This window comes from Lissotriton helveticus, chromosome 12 (genome assembly GCF_964261635.1).
Source record: "Lissotriton helveticus chromosome 12, aLisHel1.1, whole genome shotgun sequence".
In the NCBI taxonomy this organism is placed as follows: domain Eukaryota; kingdom Metazoa; phylum Chordata; class Amphibia; order Caudata; family Salamandridae; genus Lissotriton; species Lissotriton helveticus.
Window position 1 is genome coordinate 453,681,072 of NC_136073.1, and position 20,462 is coordinate 453,701,533.

A 20,462-nucleotide genomic window follows, 5' to 3' on the forward strand; every position below is an offset into this window, starting at 1 on the left:
AAAAGGAAGCTCGTCCAAAGTCTCAGAGTTATGGAGTGTGATGAGGCTCAACAAGAAGTGGCGGATACTGCCGCTGATGAAGACTCTGCCAACGACGACCCAGTCATCATAAAGGTCACTGCAGCCCCAGCGGGCATGCAGCAAACAGACATTTTGACCCTAGCCCGAAGAGCTGCTGAGCGTGATGATGATGATGATGTTGTCGATGAGGAGGCAGTGGAAACACCACAATCATTGGAGTTAAGTAGTACACCAACTCGTCCCGCTTCCATATTTCTTTCTGGCAAGAAGAGACCTCCGTCAACCTCGACCTTAATTAGTGGCGGTGAAAGTGCAAAACGTACAAAAGTTGGGCAATCCAGATCCTCCACTTCATCTGGCATTAGCTTCATGACCACCACCACCAGTATCGCCGCCTCCTCCATGTCCCACAGACACTTCAAGTCCCCAGTTTGGGACTTCTTTACTGTTTGTCCAAAAAATCCAAAGTTTGCCATTTGTACCATTTGTAAGCAAGCAGTTAGTCGTGGTAAGCTAGGTACCAACTATGGTACCGGAGGCCAGAGAGGTCATCTTAGGAGACAGCACACTGTCAAATGGTTTGCGCACCTAGATGCGATCAAGAAAGGCAGAATTCAAGGAAACGTTGATGTTTCATCTGATGATGACGAGGAGGAAGAAGACGTGTCAAACACTTCCCTTACACCCAGTACCCCTGTCAGCAGCACACCCAATGTGAGGCACACTAAGAGTGTTGGAGCGACTGAGACACCAACGCACAAAAGTTCACCAGCGAGCAAAATTGGGTCAACGAAGTCATTATCAGCCCGTAAATGCTTGGTCCAGGGCAACATTAGAACAATGCTTACTTCAGACGTGCCATATGAACGCAACCACCCACTGACGCGTCTGTATAACACTAAGCTGGCTAAAATGCTAGCTGTGGACCTTCTCCCTTTTTCTTTTGTAGAAGCGGTAGGTTTTCTAGAATTAGTGGCAACGCTCTGCCCTAAATGGAAGGTTCCTAGCCGGTTCTATTTTGCCAGAGTTGCGGTTCCAGCACTACATGAAGATGTGCTGGAGGCGATTGGGGCAGCTTTGCAGAAGAGTGCTGTTCACACAATACATCTGACAACAGACATGTGGACCAGTGGCGCAGGCGCTGATTACATGTGCATCACTGCACACTGGGTCTCTTTTTCAGGTGTTAAAGCAAAGCTAAACGCAGGTGTTGACCCGGACCAAGTTTTTAAAGCTGCTCGGAAACATGCAACACTAGCCATGTTTGGCTTGGAGAAAAGTCACACAGCAGAAAACCTTTTGGAAGAGTTTAACAAAAAGGTCTTGAAAATGCTATCCCCCCAAAAACGCATGATTGGTTATGTTTCCACGGATAATGGCGCCAATGTAGTTAAGGCCATGTGGAAGGGTGACTATTTTAGAGTGCCGTGTTTGGCGCACTGTATCAACCTGGTAGTTCAAAAATTCTTGAGTGATAAACACAGTCCAGCGTTCGAGGTAATGGACACCTGCCGCAAAATGTGCAACCATTTCGGCCATTCTTTTAAGGCCCGGAAGCATCTGAGGAGACTGCTACTTGAACGTCAAATGCCAGTGAAAGCACTCATCCAGGAGGTGGCAACACGTTGGAACTCAACCTTCTACATGCTTGAGCGTCTGTATGAGCAGTATACGGTACTCGATCACTATTTCTTCACAGAGGGTACATCTCAGAAGGAGGACATGCGGTTGGGTGCGGCGCAATGGGACATAGTTAAAAGCCTGACAGACATGCTTCGTCCTTTTGAGTTCTTCACGCGTGCAGTCAGCCAGGAGGACTGTAATTTGGGAAAAGCTATCCCATTGTTGTGCATGCTGGAGCACCAACTGATGGCGGTGTCTTCTGAGTTTGAAAAAGATGAAAAAAAAAAAGACCATTTTATTTTGTCCTGAGAAATTATTAGAGCGCCTACGTGGTGATGAACGTCTTAAAAACATCAAGTCAGAACAGCATTACATTTGTGCTACTATTCTGGATCCACGCTACAAAAAGGCACTGGCAGGCGAAGCATTCTTTCCTTTTGCTGATGCAGATGTTCAAAAGTACAAACATTGGTTAGCCTTGTCAGCCAAGAGGTTTGAAAAAGAACGGCAGGTTATTGAAGGAGAAGACAGTACATCAGCATCAGCATCAGCAGGCCATCCCCAGTCACAAGAATCCACTTCTGCACCTGTGGCTGGGGCACAAGTGACCTCTCAGCCGTTAAAGGCAACTGGATCATCTGCACCACACACAACAGTATCAGTGGCTGTTGTAGAGGATTGGCTAAGTTTGCTTGGGTATGGTTCTCGAAAAAATGTCAAAGGCACAGCAAAAAGTAAGCAAAGTGGAGGAACCGTTGATGACCTTGAGCCGATGGTGCAGGACTATATGAATGACTCAACAGAGGTCTTTCTTAATGATGAGCCATTGCAGTATTGGCATGGCAAAAAACAATTGTGGCCACAGCTCTCCAACCTGGCTATAAACTATTTGTCTTGCCCACTCGCAAGTGTGTCTTCTGAACGTGTTTTCAGTGCTGCTGGTGGCATTGTAACTCCCAAACGGAGCCGCCTCTCGCCCAAAAATGTGGAGCGGCTGACAATGATCAAGATGAATCAGCACCTCATACCACCAGATTACAAAGTACGAGAAAGCACGCCGCATGAAGACGAGGAGGACGGCAACGTAGATGAGGGGATTTGTTCTCTGTTCGGTGGCACTGACCTCATCCAGCCTGAATTCGCAGAGTATGATGACGAAATCTTCTTCTTATTCCCTGACACCGAGCCCTGAAAATGAGACAATGAATCAAGAACTTTCTTTTTCGTCCTTATTCACTTTTATTCCTGTTTGTCTCTCTTTCTTTGGTTTGCACAGTTAATTTAATTCAAACTTTAATCACCTAATCCCAAAAACAAGACCATCAGCAGAACTGTCTTCACTTGTTTGCTTATTGATTTGAAGGTGCCGCAGTCTACATTCCTCAGGTTCACAAGTTCTGAAGAACATGCTCCTCTATCCTCCTCCTCCAGACTGCGATTTCCCTCAAAGCAGAGTGCTGGATTACGCCCAATGAAGAAAGACTCAGCACTTGTGGGGGTGTTGTACTTCTTTGCGGGTGAGTTGACGGATTTGGGCCCATTGCTGTGAAGCTCTAATAATGGACAAAAGTGTTTTGGACCAAATATGAGGTGGAAATTTCTTGCCGTTTTTGCTGACTTGCTTGCCTTTGGGGTGCTCTTTGGCGGGGTTCCGGGTGTTTGTGGGTGATTATTGGTGTCTGGGAGCACTGCTGCGACAATCTAATCTTGATTGCATTTGCTTTTCAGGAAATCCGTGGTGGAAAACAGGAGTTATGATGATGATTGATGATGATGACCTAGCTGCACAGCGCCGCGTTTGGACCGAAGGCCGAGAGATATTGTAAGTATGAGATTTAGCTTTTTCGCTGTTTGGGGGTGTTGTCGGGTGGTTTTTTCCGGGTGGGTTGGTTGGCGGGTCTTGCCTGGGGCATTCCTGGGAAGGTCTAATACCGGATAGAAGTGTTTTGGACAAAATCCTTAAGGAACAGCCTTTTTTTTGCTATTTTTTCTGTCATCTTGCTCAATGTAGCGTTTTGGGGGGCTTCCTGCTGTTCGTGGGTGGGTTGCGGCCGGGGTCTCTGTCGAAGCACTGCTGCGACAATCTAATCTTGATTGCATTTGCTTTTCAGGAAATCCGTGGTGGAAAACAGGAGTTATGATGATTGATGATGATGACCTAGCTGCACAGCGCCGCGTTTGGACCGAAGGCCGAGAGATATTGTAAGTATGAGATTTAGCTTTTTCGCTGTTTGGAGGTGTTGTCGGGTGTTTTTTTCCGGGTGGGTTGGTTGGCGGGTCTTGCCTGGGGCATTCCTGGGAAGGTCTAATACCGGATAGAAGTGTTTTGGACAAAATCCTTAAGGAACAGCCTTTTTTTTGATATTTCTTCTGTCATCTTGCTCAATGTAGCGTTTTGGGGGGCTTCCTGCTGTTCGTGGGTGGGTTGCGGCCGGGGTCTCTGTCGAAGCACTGCTGCGACAACCTAATCTTGATTGCATTTGCTTTTCAGGAAATCCGTGGTGGAAAACAGGAGTTATGATGATTGATGATGATGACCTAGCTGCACAGCGCCGCGTTTGGACCGAAGGCCGAGAGATATTGTAAGTATGAGATTTAGCTTTTTCGCTGTTTGGGGGTGTTGTCGGGTGGTTTTTTCCGGGTGGGTTGGTTGGCGGGTCTTGCCTGGGGCATTCCTGGGAAGGTCTAATACCGGATAGAAGTGTTTTGGACAAAATCCTGAAGGAAACACCAGTTTTGGCACTTTTTGTAAGTTAGGGTTCGTTAGGGTTAGCCCTAGCAGCAGGATTGCATGTGTTTCGGGGGGTTCTATTGCAACGCAGTTCTGGTGTTGTAGAGCACTGTTGGAGCGATGCTGGCTATGGATACTTTTGCTTGCTTGCAAGTGGTTTGAATACAATCCACGGTCTGTATTTGGGCCTACTGTTACATGGTCATGTATCATAGTGCTAACTATATAAATACTTTGGTTAAAACTTACTTAGATATGCGTCTCCTACCGGAAAAAAAAGCATGGTCTCCCACACTTCGTTAAATATATGCCCCATGGTGGGCCAGGTCCTGAGGGAAGTTTATTTAGTAATAAGGGGTGCCCATGCGGCAACCCTGCATCCCAGGGACTGCCACTTCCCCGGGGCAAACATATTCAAACAAGATGCAGGCGCCCACACGGGGAGGTGGCGGCGTCCTGCGCTAATTATTAAAGAAGTGTGGGGGAGGTCCTATGGCCTTCCCTGCATCACCAGAGACCGCCACTTCCAGGGGTTAATTTAATGGGGAGACCTCTAGGACACCCCCACCCCAGGGACCAACACCTCCTCAGGGCTTTTAAACTTTCAGTTGGGGGGGCTCCCAGACCCCCAAGCCCTGGGGACCACCTCCTCCCCGGGGCCAAAGTGTATTATAAAGAAATGGGAGGGGGGCGCTTAGCTCCCTACCGTTAAGCATGGGCGTAAAATCCGCTCCGATCGCGGATTTTTCGGATTTTCGGCAAATTCGCAATCCGCGAACTCTCGCGAATTTGTCAAAAATCCGTGAATCCGCTCGCGGCGGATTTTTTGCTTGGTTGCGGCGCGCGGGTTGGTGCACGGCGTTCACTTTCCGTCATTTAGCGTTTGCCGAGTTGTTTTTCTTTGCGAGTGACGCGCCATTTTGGATCTTGCTGCGTGATCCCGCGGGAGTTTGGCGCCCGCGAATACGTAATCGCTGCTTGCCACCTTGCACAGCACACCTCGCGAGAGTTCGCAATTGCGAACACGTAGTTGCGGCGGAAAGGAACAATCTCGCACTCGCGAAATAGAGCTTTTGCAATTCTGCACAAGAAAATCACCAGCAAACAGGATAAACCTTCAGAAAATTATGATTTTTATCAGAATCACTCCTCAGATTGACATTTGCATGGCCTTTTTTTTTGCAAGGAGTCCATTTTTTGGGGGGGGGAGAGGAAGGAAGTGCCCCACAGTCTCCAACTTCCTGTTCCTGTCCAGCAGGCTCCTCCCAGTGCTTTGTCCATCTCCTGGTCACTTTCATTTGGATCTGGAGCTGGAAGGATTACTTTTTGTGGGTGCTGCTGGATATTTGGATTTGAGGCCTTTTTGACTGTCTTTGGATCACTTTTGGATTAGAAATCAACTTTCACAAGTAAGTTTGTTTGGGGCATTACAGTTGCTGCAAGTAAAATTTTGGAACTTTTTCAGAACATTAAATAAATTATATTGTGGGTAGCCACAGTATCCAGTAGGACCAGGGTTGGTTAGGGGTGCATGATACAACTGTTTTGTTGAATTTAAACACCATTGAGGCCATGGATGGGCTGGGATTGTGCTGATTTTTGTCGTTTTTTTGGGCCTGCTGGTGGGACCCTTTGCCCAGGGGTGGTGAGTGTTGCATGGGCCTAGTCTTTCTATGGGGTGTCTTCTTGAATTTAAACATAATTGAGGCCATGGATGGGCTGGGATTGTGCTTATTTTATTGTTTTTTGTCGTTTTTTGGGGGCTGCTGGTGTGGCCTTTTGCCCAGGGGTGGTGGTGCATGGACTGAGTGTGCCTGTGGTGTGGTCTCACTCTCTTTAATGTAAACATCATGGATGGCATTGGATTGTGGTGATTTCTGGCTGTTTTTCTGTTTTTTGGGGGTGTACTGTTGATGTGGACTGGCCATGTGGGTGGTGGTGGTGGCCATCTTGAGTGCTGGCTGGTACAGGAAACATGTGCTTGGGGTGTAAGGGGCCATTTTGAGGAGAGGCAGTGTCTGAGGCCTGCACTTATTTTGCCTACTTTTCATCCTTTATGCCCAGGGGTAGTGAGTGTTGCATGGGCCTAGTGTTTCTGAGGGGTGTCTTCTTGAATTTAAACACCATTGAGGCCATGGATGGGCTGGGATTGTGCTGATTTGATTGTTTTTTGTCGTTTTTTTGGGCCTGCTGGTGGGGCCCTTTGCCCAGGGGTGGTGAGTGTTGCATGGGCCTAGTCTTTCTGTGGGGTGTCTTCTTGAATTTAAACATAATTGAGGCCATGGATGGGCTGGGATTGTGCTTATTTTATTGTTTTTTGTCGTTTTTTGGGGGCTGCTGGTGTGGCCTTTTGCCCAGGGGTGGTGGTGCATGGACTGAGTGTGCCTGTGGTGTGGTCTGGTCTCACTCTCTTTAATGTAAACATCATGGATGGCATTGGATTGTGGTGATTTCTGGCTGTTTTTCTGTTTTTGGGGGGTGTACTGTTGATGTGGACTGGCCATGTGGGTGGAGGTGGTGGCCATCTTGAGTGCTGGCTGGTACAGGCAACATGTGCTTGGGGTGTAAGGGGCCATTTTGAGGAGAGGCAGTGTCTGAGGCCTGCACTTATTTTGCCTACTTTTCATCCTTTATGCCCAGGGGTAGTGAGTGTTGCATGGGCCTAGTGTTTCTGAGGGCTGTCTTCTTGAATTTAAACACCATTGAGGCCATGGATGGGCTGGGATTGTGCTGATTTGATTGTTTTTTGTCATTTTTTTGGGCCTGCTGGTGTGGCCTTTTGCCCAGGGGTGGTGGTGCATGGACTGAGTGTGCCTGTGGTGTGGTCTGGTCTCACTCTCTTTAATGTAAACATCATGGATGGCATTGGATTGTGGTGATTTCTGGCTGTTTTTCTGTTTTTGGGGGGTGTACTGTTGATGTGGACTGGCCATGTGGGTGGTGGTGGTGGCCATCTTGAGTGCTGGCTGGTACAGGCAACATGTGCTTGGGGTGTAAGTGGCCATTTTGAGGAGAGGCAGTGTCTGAGGCCTGCACTTATTTTGCCTACTTTTCATCCTTTATGCCCAGGGGTAGTGAGTGTTGCATGGGCCTAGTGTTTCTGAGGGGTGTCTTCTTGAATTTAAACACCATTGAGGCCATGGATGGGCTGGGATTGTGCTGATTTGATTGTTTTTTGTCGTTTTTTTGGGCCTGCTGGTGTGGCCTTTTGCCCAGGGGTGGTGGTGCATGGACTGAGTGTGCCTGTGGTGTGGTCTGGTCTCACTCTCTTTAATGTAAACATCATGGATGGCATTGGATTGTGGTGATTTCTGGCTGTTTTTCTGTTTTTGGGGGGTGTACTGTTGATGTGGACTGGCCATGTGGGTGGTGGTGGTGGCCATCTTGAGTGCTGGCTGGTACAGGCAACATGTGCTTGGGGTGTAAGGGGCCATTTTGAAGAGAGGCAGTGTCTGAGGCATGCACTTATTTTGCCTACTTTTCATCCATTATGCCCAGGGGTAGTGAGTGTTGCATACTTGCATGTCCCTAGTCTTTCTGTGGGGTGTCTTCAATGTAAACATCATGGATGGCATGGGATTGTGCTCATTTTTCTGTGTTTTGTCCATTTTTTGGGGTGTATAACTGAACTGATGTTCCTCTGTCTTCCATTGCTTTTAGGTGCACAAGAAGACTCAAGAGAACCACCAGTGCCAGGAAGAAGTCCTGCAGCGGTGTGTGTGTGCAGCATAACGTCACGCGACGTCACGTCTGGACACAGAACCCTCTACAACTCGTGCAACTGCTGCCTGCTGACCTGCTCTGAAGAAGATGGCCCCAAAAAAAGTAACCCGTAGCTCCTCTAGCAAGAAAGGTGCCAGTAAGGAGCAGAAGAAGCAAGTTACCAAGGACACTGGTGTGCCGCCCGCCCCTTTTTTTGGGAGTAAAAAAAAAAGTATGCCTGCAGCAGCAGCGGGATCTGCTGGGGACCAAGCTGGCAGCAGCACCCCCGCTCCATTGGGCTCAGTGCCACCACCACCACCACTCCAACTTAAGTCCAAGCCCTTGAGTGCTGCAGAGGCAGCCAGTATAGTTCTTCAATCACCATCGACCAGTGATGTTGGCTCATCGCAAGAAAGCAGCAGCAATGTCCCTCAATCAACACAGGTTGTTGTAGCTCATCTGACGAGTGTTGAACAACCACAGCCGCAACAACAATCACATGTGCAAGTACAAGCCCAAGTACATGTGGAAGGAGAGGCAGTGCAAGGAGATGCGCAAGCAGAGGTGCATGGAGGGTCACAAGTGGCCACAATAGTTGTTCCTCCCGAAGTAGGGGCACATCAGGAAATCGACAATCAAGGCGAGGTATCATTTGAGGAAGCCACTCCTCCTGATGATCCTTCATTGTCTTCCACACCCCTAGCAAGGAAGAGATCAAGGGTGGTGTCTACATCTTCTTCAAGCACACCTCCTTCTGATGATACGGATCAAACTTGGGAACCAGCACCACAGCCGTCTGAGAGTGAGGCACACCATGATCCGACAAAGGTAGTTAAGCGTAAAAGGAAGCTCGTCCAAAGTCTCAGAGTTATGGAGTGTGATGAAGCTCAACAAGAAGTGGCGGATACTGCCGCTGATGAAGACTCTGCCAACGACGACCCAGTCATCATAAAGGTCACTGCAGCCCCAGCGGGCATGCAGCAAACAGACATTTTGACCCTAGCCCGAAGAGCTGCTGAGCGTGATGATGATGATGATGTTGTCGATGAGGAGGCAGTGGAAACACCACAATCATTGGAGTTAAGTAGTACACCAACTCGTCCCGCTTCCATATTTCTTTCTGGCAAGAAGAGACCTCCGTCAACCTCGACCTTAATTAGTGGCGGTGAAAGTGCAAAACGTACAAAAGTTGGGCAATCCAGATCCTCCACTTCATCTGGCATTAGCTTCATGACCACCACCACCAGTATCGCCGCCTCCTCCATGTCCCACAGACACTTCAAGTCCCCAGTTTGGGACTTCTTTACTGTTTGTCCAAAAAATCCAAAGTTTGCCATTTGTACCATTTGTAAGCAAGCAGTTAGTCGTGGTAAGCTAGGTACCAACTATGGTACCGGAGGCCAGAGAGGTCATCTTAGGAGACAGCACACTGTCAAATGGTTTGCGCACCTAGATGCGATCAAGAAAGGCCGAATTCAAGGAAACGTTGATGTTTCATCTGATGATGACGAGGAGGAAGAAGACGTGTCAAACACTTCCCTTACACCCAGTACCCCTGTCAGCAGCACACCCAATGTGAGGCACACTAAGAGTGTTGGAGCGACTGAGACACCAACGCACAAAAGTTCACCAGCGAGCAAAATTGGGTCAACGAAGTCATTATCAGCCCGTAAATGCTTGGTCCAGGGCAACATTAGAACAATGCTTACTTCAGACGTGCCATATGAACGCAACCACCCACTGACGCGTCTGTATAACACTAAGCTGGCTAAAATGCTAGCTGTGGACCTTCTCCCTTTTTCTTTTGTAGAAGCGGTAGGTTTTCTAGAATTAGTGGCAACGCTCTGCCCTAAATGGAAGGTTCCTAGCCGGTTCTATTTTGCCAGAGTTGCGGTTCCAGCACTACATGAAGATGTGCTGGAGGCGATTGGGGCAGCTTTGCAGAAGAGTGCTGTTCACACAATACATCTGACAACAGACATGTGGACCAGTGGCGCAGGCGCTGATTACATGTGCATCACTGCACACTGGGTCTCTTTTTCAGGTGTTAAAGCAAAGCTAAACGCAGGTGTTGACCCGGACCAAGTTTTTAAAGCTGCTCGGAAACATGCAACACTAGCCATGTTTGGCTTGGAGAAAAGTCACACAGCAGAAAACCTTTAGGAAGAGTTTAACAAAAAGGTCTTGAAAATGCTATCCCCCCAAAAACGCATGATTGGTTATGTTTCCACGGATAATGGCGCCAATGTAGTTAAGGCCATGTGGAAGGGTGACTATTTTAGAGTGCCGTGTTTGGCGCACTGTATCAACCTGGTAGTTCAAAAATTCTTGAGTGATAAACACAGTCCAGCGTTCGAGGTAATGGCCACCTGCCGCAAAATGTGCAACCATTTCGGCCATTCTTTTAAGGCCCGGAAGCATCTGAGGAGACTGCTACTTGAACGTCAAATGCCAGTGAAAGCACTCATCCAGGAGGTGGCAACACGTTGGAACTCAACCTTCTACATGCTTGAGCGTCTGTATGAGCAGTATACGGTACTCGATCACTATTTCTTCACAGAGGGTACATCTCAGAAGGAGGACATGCGGTTGGGTGCGGCGCAATGGGACATAGTTAAAAGCCTGACAGACATGCTTCGTCCTTTTGAGTTCTTCACGCGTGCAGTCAGCCAGGAGGACTGTAATTTGGGAAAAGCTATCCCATTGTTGTGCATGCTGGAGCACCAACTGATGGCGGTGTCTTCTGAGTTTGAAAAAGATGAAAAAAAAAAAGACCATTTTATTTTGTCCTGAGAAATTATTAGAGCGCCTACGTGGTGATGAACGTCTTAAAAACATCAAGTCAGAACAGCATTACATTTGTGCTACTATTCTGGATCCACGCTACAAAAAGGCACTGGCAGGCGAAGCATTCTTTCCTTTTGCTGATGCAGATGTTCAAAAGTACAAACATTGGTTAGCCTTGTCAGCCAAGAGGTTTGAAAAAGAACGGCAGGTTATTGAAGGAGAAGACAGTACATCAGCATCAGCATCAGCAGGCCATCCCCAGTCACAAGAATCCACTTCTGCACCTGTGGCTGGGGCACAAGTGACCTCTCAGCCGTTAAAGGCAACTGGATCATCTGCACCACACACAACAGTATCAGTGGCTGTTGTAGAGGATTGGCTAAGTTTGCTTGGGTATGGTTCTTGAAAAAATGTCAAAGGCACAGCAAAAAGTAAGCAAAGTGGAGGAACCGTTGATGACCTTGAGCCGATGGTGCAGGACTATATGAATGACTCAACAGAGGTCTTTCTTAATGATGAGCCATTGCAGTATTGGCATGGCAAAAAACAATTGTGGCCACAGCTCTCCAACCTGGCTATAAACTATTTGTCTTGCCCACTCGCAAGTGTGTCTTCTGAACGTGTTTTCAGTGCTGCTGGTGGCATTGTAACTCCCAAACGGAGCCGCCTCTCGCCCAAAAATGTGGAGCGGCTGACAATGATCAAGATGAATCAGCACCTCATACCACCAGATTACAAAGTACGAGAAAGCACGCCGCATGAAGACGAGGAGGACGGCAACGTAGATGAGGGGATTTGTTCTCTGTTCGGTGGCACTGACCTCATCCAGCCTGAATTCGCAGAGTATGATGACGAAATCTTCTTCTTATTCCCTGACACCGAGCCCTGAAAATGAGACAATGAATCAAGAACTTTCTTTTTCGTCCTTATTCACTTTTATTCCTGTTTGTCTCTCTTTCTTTGGTTTGCACAGTTAATTTAATTCAAACTTTAATCACCTAATCCCAAAAACAAGACCATCAGCAGAACTGTCTTCACTTGTTTGCTTATTGATTTGAAGGTGCCGCAGTCTACATTCCTCAGGTTCACAAGTTCTGAAGAACATGCTCCTCTATCCTCCTCCTCCAGACTGCGATTTCCCTCAAAGCAGAGTGCTGGATTACGCCCAATGAAGAAAGACTCAGCACTTGTGGGGGTGTTGTACTTCTTTGCGGGTGAGTTGACGGATTTGGGCCCATTGCTGTGAAGCTCTAATAATGGACAAAAGTGTTTTGGACCAAATATGAGGTGGAAATTTCTTGCCGTTTTTGCTGACTTGCTTGCCTTTGGGGTGCTCTTTGGCGGGGTTCCGGGTGTTTGTGGGTGATTATTGGTGTCTGGGAGCACTGCTGCGACAATCTAATCTTGATTGCATTTGCTTTTCAGGAAATCCGTGGTGGAAAACAGGAGTTATGATGATGATTGATGATGATGACCTAGCTGCACAGCGCCGCGTTTGGACCGAAGGCCGAGAGATATTGTAAGTATGAGATTTAGCTTTTTCGCTGTTTGGGGGTGTTGTCGGGTGGTTTTTTCCGGGTGGGTTGGTTGGCGGGTCTTGCCTGGGGCATTCCTGGGAAGGTCTAATACCGGATAGAAGTGTTTTGGACAAAATCCTTAAGGAACAGCCTTTTTTTTGCTATTTTTTCTGTCATCTTGCTCAATGTAGCGTTTTGGGGGGCTTCCTGCTGTTCGTGGGTGGGTTGCGGCCGGGGTCTCTGTCGAAGCACTGCTGCGACAATCTAATCTTGATTGCATTTGCTTTTCAGGAAATCCGTGGTGGAAAACAGGAGTTATGATGATTGATGATGATGACCTAGCTGCACAGCGCCGCGTTTGGACCGAAGGCCGAGAGATATTGTAAGTATGAGATTTAGCTTTTTCGCTGTTTGGAGGTGTTGTCGGGTGGTTTTTTCCGGGTGGGTTGGTTGGCGGGTCTTGCCTGGGGCATTCCTGGGAAGGTCTAATACCGGATAGAAGTGTTTTGGACAAAATCCTTAAGGAACAGCCTTTTTTTTGCTATTTCTTCTGTCATCTTGCTCAATGTAGCGTTTTGGGGGGCTTCCTGCTGTTCGTGGGTGGGTTGCGGCCGGGGTCTCTGTCGAAGCACTGCTGCGACAATCTAATCTTGATTGCATTTGCTTTTCAGGAAATCCGTGGTGGAAAACAGGAGTTATGATGATTGATGATGATGACCTAGCTGCACAGCGCCGCGTTTGGACCGAAGGCCGAGAGATATTGTAAGTATGAGATTTAGCTTTTTCGCTGTTTGGGGGTGTTGTCGGGTGGTTTTTTCCGGGTGGGTTGGTTGGCGGGTCTTGCCTGGGGCATTCCTGGGAAGGTCTAATACCGGATAGAAGTGTTTTGGACAAAATCCTGAAGGAAACACCAGTTTTGGCACTTTTTGTAAGTTAGGGTTCGTTAGGGTTAGCCCTAGCAGCAGGATTGCATGTGTTTCGGGGGGTTCTATTGCAACGCAGTTCTGGTGTTGTAGAGCACTGTTGGAGCGATGCTGGCTATGGATACTTTTGCTTGCTTGCAAGTGGTTTGAATACAATCCACGGTCTGTATTTGGGCCTACTGTTACTTTCAAAGTACGTTTTGTAACCATTTTTCTGCTAGGCATCGTTTTTGGAGATCTGATTGGGGTTCTTCTACATTTTTGCGACTGGCTTTAGTAAGGGTCTTGGTGGGAGCATTGCTGGGAAGGTCAAATTTTGTTCTAAAACACAGTTTACAGTACACCTACCTTGAGGGGAAAGATCCGCTATAATATTTTGGCCATACTTATTTATCCTTAAAAAGGTGACTCAGACAGAGCACGCAATTTCAAAAATATTGTACTGTCTATTAGGGAAATCAAAGTGTCACTTTTTGAACCACACAGCGTACATACCTTTTATTTATTTATCAGTGGTATTGTAATAGCACTTCCTGTTTTCCGTTCAATAATTACAGGCCGGGTTTCAGTCAACATCCGCCAGGCAGGCAGTGGAAAGGGGTGTCTTCTGTCAGTGGTCACCAACATTGATGGACGAAGCGTCAGCTGGAATGGAGGAGTGCCGCCAATAAGAGGAATTGTTTGCTGCATGCAACTTACTTACCAAATTCAACAGGACAACTCCAACAACATACGCAATACAGATACAGTATCCATTGTTTTATTCTATGAGTGTGACTGCATGTGCTTAGCTTTAGTTTGTAACCAAAGATTGTCTTTATCTTCAATTATTGTTTGTCCATGCTCTGCTTTTTTTTTCTTCTCTCAACAAAACCTACCCAAAAAGAAACCCCCATTCCCATCCATTTTACAAACCCTAACCCTCTTCCCCCGGGCTGTGTTGTTTTGCTTGATGTCTGACTAAAATGACATCAATAATTCCACACACTTGCTGGGGAGGATAAGGTCATAGCAACAGGCTGGTGAAGGAATACGAGGATATCTTCTAGACTTACTCAGCTTCAGTACTATATCTTCTAGTAGTAGTAGCCAATGTCAAATAAATTCAACGCAAGTACTAGTTATACTTGCAAGCAAATACTTTACCATTTGTTAGGCTACATTATGGCACTGTTCTGTCTGTCACCTGCTATATTCTCGATCGTACCGTAACCGTTGTAATGCTACAGTAAGGACAAACAAGGTTTCGTTTTCTTTTTTTCCATAGGCATGCAACTGCTACTGTGTCACACCACTAGTACCACCGCAATGAGGAAATGTCACCCGCCCAGGATTGACAACGTTAATCCCCATTTCACGTGGAGCCAGCCCTGGGCCTAGCCCTAATTTCTAACACAAATTACAGGTAAGATAAGCGTTTGGTGGGAGGTAGTATAATGGAGTATTATTTCGGAGTAGACAAGAGATTGACGGTTGTACTACTAAAGTCCTACGACTGTTCAGGAAAACAAAGTTACTGTTACACCCCCGCCCCCCACCCACCAGACTGAAAAGCAGTAAAAAACAGGTATGGTCAGATAAAGTTTAAAAATATATTTATGTAGCCCTAACAAAATAATCTCCCTCACCCACCCTAACCCCAACGATTGTCTTTGAAACGTCCCAAAACGATCCCAACTCCCAAATCCCACCCCCCAAAAGTCTATAAAAAAAGGGCAAGGGACACTCCACTACTGGAGGGTGCTGGTGCATTTTGCGGCATGGGCATCATACTCCTTGCGGAGGGTGGCAAGCTCGGAGCGGAGGCCCTTAACCAAGTTCTTATACTTCAGGACCTCCTGCTCCAGGTTGGACATTCGGACTCGTAGGCGGCGTTGGCGTTCCTTGCAGCTCCTGTGGGGGGCAGCTGGTATTTCTGTTGCTTGGCGGTGGCGGTTGTCTTTGTTAGCCCGGCTCGGTCCCGCTGGCTTAGTCACGGAGGAGGATGCAGCGGTCCCAGTCGAGGATGTTGTTGTTGCCCCGCTCGACTGCGTGTCCTCCTCCTCCTCCAGGGCCACCAGCCGCCGATATTCGGCGACAGTGGCCTCCAGCCTCCGTTGCCGGGCCATTCTAGCCTGCTCCCTCCGTGTTGTTGATTTGGAAGGAGCAACTATATGAAGAAAGAAAGACATAGTCTGTAACCAATGCTCCTTAGCATTAATAACACAAAGTGATTGAGCCGAAAGTTGGGTCACAGTACAAGTAGCAAATTGAAAGCACAGTACATAACTATTGAGGACAGTATCTATGTAACCTCCCACTTCTGCATCCTTGCTCTAACATTAGTGGTAGTTTAATGAACAAATTCTACGACCACTATGGACTTCCATTACAGTCGACTATGACAGTACACCAGTCTTATTCTTCTTCTTCTCTCTTGTTTAGGGAAATTGGTACGTTATCTTATGCAAGCCGGCAGAATGACATGGACAGCACAGTGAACTTGCACCCGAGAAAAAAAGTTGCACACCATGATGAGTGAGACAGACTTGCGTTACTGTACCGGTCCAGTACATGCAGGTGGTGAAGCTATTACTTTTCTATTACGGGTGGCACTGAGAATACTCTGTTACAAGGGCTACTGCTTAATTAATTTACCTTTCACCCTACAGTGCAAATGAGTACTAGAAAAGGAAAATGAAGAAGCTAACTAATTTGATTATCTATCACTTCAAATGGGACGTATTTGATGACATATGGGATGACTTTAGGTGCTTTGCTTAATATTGAGTGAACAGTGATACACCCACACATGAATGACGTACTACAAGTAAACTAAAGTTATTAAGAGAGGTACGGAGTGTCCACCGTAATAACCAGATATATGCTGTGATTGCAGACGCAATACAAAGTACTGCTACTATTCATGGTAGTATTGGACACATTTACAATTTCTTTTCCTTGCCTTCCCTGCACTGGAACGGACGTGCGGGTGCGGTGGTACATGCTCTTCAAGGTAACACTTAGTTCATCTGGCAACCATCTACTCTCTCTAGATACACATGTGCTATCTAAGAGTCAGAGAATACCATGCTCCAGGCATCCATTCAGTCAAAGTATACGCACACATACAGTTTCTGTTTCACCCACCCAGGCTGCTGTCCTTCCACCCATCCTTGCTTCATCATTGACCCAGCCATGCACCATACCATATTCTTTCCTTCCCAGCCACCTCGGGGGCCAAGCAAACACATATCGTTCTTCTTTGCCAGCCATCATACAAGTTCGCGTCCCACTTACTTACACCCTTCTTTCGCTTTTCGTTCATCCCATCCATCACGTTCGTCTAAGAACTTATTGGGATTCTTCTCACCAAAAACTTCACAGCTAAGTCGAAGTACATTTCGAGGAGGCTACTACCTGGTTGATTTGTAATACACCCGTGCAGAAAGCACACTATGCAGTCTTCAATTTCAATAAGTAAGGAATATATAGCTTACCTGTTTCCGCCACCACCGTTTGAACCCCCACAGGACCGTCCGCCGGCTCTTGCACCGCCTCCTCCCCAGAGTCCTCCGAGTCCTCGCCCAACACAGCCACCTCCGCGCTGGCCCCGTCACCAGATGTTACACCTACAAAGTACATTTAAGAATGTTAGAATACACCACTCACTACTATATAATATTTGGTCTAGGAGAAATGTTAAAAAAACTGAATACAATGTAATAATTTGTGACTGTCTACTCCAAAGTAAAAATGTCCCTTTTTCCAGGGAAGGCTGTTGTCTTGCTGCACTTTTATGCACAACTGATGAATGCTTGCTTTTGATTTTTAACACGCACCACTTTTTCTCCTAACAGACAGAAGCTTGACTCCTAAGAACACGACCAGGATCAAGTTCAAACCAGGTGAGAGCTCGGCTCGACCACAAGAAATGTGTCCAATTAATCGTCAGCACTAAACACTTTTCCGTTTTCAGTTAAATAGTTTTATGACAAAGTAGATTTTAATAAATGTGTTTACTTTTAATAAAGCTTTTAAACTTAAATAGACTCTGTGGTTTTTGTTCCTCCAGACTAGAGTGGATGAGCTAAAGGTTTTGGAATTTTTGCAAGCATGAGTGCCTCTGACACTTCTTGACTGTGCTGTGACTCCGTACTCTCTTGTCCTGCGTACGATAATCTAGAGATCATTGGGGATCAATAATCGGTGACTTCGGGAGCTGAATGACTCTGCCACACTATCTAGTCAGTAAGGAGACAGTGCATAGAGCTATTGCTGAATACAATGGGAGTCCAATGGAATTGCCAAATGTCCAATCTTAGTTAGCTACACAGACAGACTAATAAGAATAGTCTAGTAATACCACAGGGAGTCATATTCGAGGCAGGATAAGAATTTATATCCAGTCTACAAGAAGATCAAAGACGATTTAGAAAAAATCGAATGAGGAACGCTAGGAAAAAATAGGTACTCTTTATTAAAATGTAAACTTACTGGGGCCAGCAAAGGAGCCCTCGCCTGCCCGATCCTGGCCTGCATCCTCAGCACCCTCCTCCTGTGTCCTCTTGCCCTTGGGGGGAGCTGATGTACAACATGAAAGAAAGAAAGACCAGAAAACATGGATGAGATTTTTCAACCAAATCAAACATTTCAAAAGAACAATAACAAAATATTTTGGAGAAATAGCAAATAGATAGACAACTATTCCACGGGATCTATCTCATGTGGTATTCTACGTTATTCGTATTGCCTGATTTGCGGAACGTTGACTTAGAAAGTTCCTATGTAACTCAATAAACAGACTACTAAAGAGGTTTGCCTAGGCCTGGCACTGCAGGCAGCAGTCCGCAGCACGCGAAGTGACAGACAAACTCCATCCTGCTTGCAGATCAGTGAATACTCAAACTATCAATCCACCCACCACCGCCACTATTTCTTCTTATAGCCATGTGTCTAAAGGAAGGACTGGACTTCAGTCTGTTGGGGCTGATTTAGAAGTCCCTTGCGGCTCATTTTCCTCCATTGTTGCGTGCCTTTTGTGACGCAGCGGCAGAACAAAAGACTCGCCATGGTGTTGGTGCGGCGTATATATTAAAAAAAAACACATATGGGCATATGGGCGATGCATCACGTTGTAAAGCCCTGCGCCATCAGGGGGTGTTCCGGCGCAAGGGAGGGCGTACCTGCGCAGGAACGAATCCTAAAAGTGGCTGAGGGAAATCTACAAGATGTCAATCAGTCACTTTTAGGACAATGATGCATGACTCAAACCCTGCGCACTTGAAGCCGACGTACGGCTTGATGCAGCATTGGGGAGATAGGGTACCCCAGAGCATTGCTGGAGCTGCGCCATCGTTGGCACGCAACTCCAGCAATGCGCTGCCTTTACGGCACAGATGCGTAAGGCTTCTGTGGCGTTTTGGGCCAATGGGTGGTGGTGGCATGGCACACAATTACTGCCGCATCCCTGCTACTTTGCAGGGATGCGCCGGTAATTGAAAATATGACCCTTAGTGTCTAGCATTACGCAGTTCTTATCTTTACACTACACTCATACATAATTTCTCAGGCCAATGAAATGCTTCTGAACACAACATACAAAACAAAGAAGCATAGTAGCAAGCAAGGCTACTGAGAAGGAGAGCAGTGCACCTGAAATGCATAGAAGATTTTGAAATATAATTTACCTCAATGTAATCGGCAGCATTATTGCTCTTGGTAAAGAACAAAGATTTGCAAATAACAGAGCCGGATAAAACAGAGTAGTAAATGAATAGCTACTACTACTCACCAAGCCCGGGGACCTCTACGCCGAGCGCGTCCAGCAAGTCCCGTTCCCGGTCCAAGACATCGGTCCAGCGGTGGGTGGCCTGGTTATATGTGCGCCGGACCCCAGAGAGCTTATACATGGCCCGGCACACCTTCTCCCACCGCTTGCGGCGCTCCCGGATGCCATAGCCAGTCGCGATCTTGCCGCCTCCCAGGATCGTCTTGGGGAGGTGGCGCTGGACGTGGAAGATGAGTGCCGCCACTTCCTCCGCGCTGAAGATCTCCCGCGGCACCACTTGCTCCCCCCTCAAACGCCCGCACGGGAGCCGGGCACGGGGTGCGGGACCCTTCCCCTTCTCAGGGTGCTTCCCGGCTCCCTTTACCATGGTCTGGGCAGAAATACAGTTAAATGATAAACAAGAAATAGAATAGTGAAGAAGAAAAGAAAAGAGTTTAAAAAAGTAGTTTAAAAGTAACTAAAAGCAGCAGAAAACACAAAAATATAGAGCTAGAAAAATAGAGGGATAGATAATAAGTAAAATTAGATCAAATAAACTTCAAACAAGCAAAGGATGGCAGAGATTGAGAGAGGATAGAGAAAGCATGCCCAGAACCATAGCAATGAATGAGAAACAAGATGGCCGCGCCCGTTCACGACCGCGTGGGTAAGTTCGCGCGAGATTTTCCTCGCGAGCACGCGCGAAATTGTACTAGCGAGCAGCACACTTTGCGAGATTACACATAGCGGCCGGAAACGGAATTACGTCACGCAAACAAGATGGCCGCGCCCGTGTACGACCGATAGGGTAACTTGGCAAACGTATAGCTAGAAGCGCCTCGCGAACACGCGCAAGATCACGCGAACATACACGTCGCAAAAAAAACAATTTTGTATTCGCACGCATTCGCGGCTTCCGAAATCGATCTCGCACGGATTCGCGCCCCAAAAAACACGGGAAATTGCAGAAAAAACGATTTTAGCTAAACTGAAAGTAATGAGCAGGTGCAAAAGTTCAAACTTAACATTAGTAACATTCAAGGTAGTGCTTCCTGAGGGGCCCCTCCAGAGTTTGCAACTATTCTATGACCCTGCTATGACCCAAACAGCAGGCTCATAGAATAGCTACAAGTAGACCATAAAGGTCCTGTGAAAAAAAAATTCACTGCAACAAAAAGCAAATTACAGATAAGGAAGGAAGCAGGTGCCAGCCAGACTGGAAGTTTCAAAATTACTGACACATTAATGACCCACAAATTAATTGATGGCAGTTGAAGAAGGGCAGGTGTGCTTGCTTTTTTCAACCACCATAATCTACAGTGATAAATAAACCTAATGGGTGGCAGTGAGGATGTACCAGAGGGTGGCATGGGTGTCCCAGAGGGTGGCAGTGGTGAAACAGAGGGTGC

General features: G+C 47.0%; 1 protein-coding gene and 1 long non-coding RNA gene across 2 annotated transcripts in view; one reads left to right on the forward strand and one right to left on the reverse strand.

The window, feature by feature from the left end:
- The window catches only part of LOC144799831 (inactive hydroxysteroid dehydrogenase-like protein 1), a 525,849-nt gene that overhangs the window by 153,189 nt on the left and 352,198 nt on the right, over positions 1 to 20,462 (forward strand). The gene's annotated exons all lie outside the window — the stretch shown is intronic.
- On the reverse strand, positions 15,160 to 17,474 carry LOC144798812 (uncharacterized). The gene is made up of 2 exons (XR_013603657.1): positions 16,784 to 17,474; positions 15,160 to 15,453 (listed from the first exon to the last, which is right to left on the reverse strand). It is a non-coding gene; the product is annotated as an uncharacterized LOC144798812 (long non-coding RNA).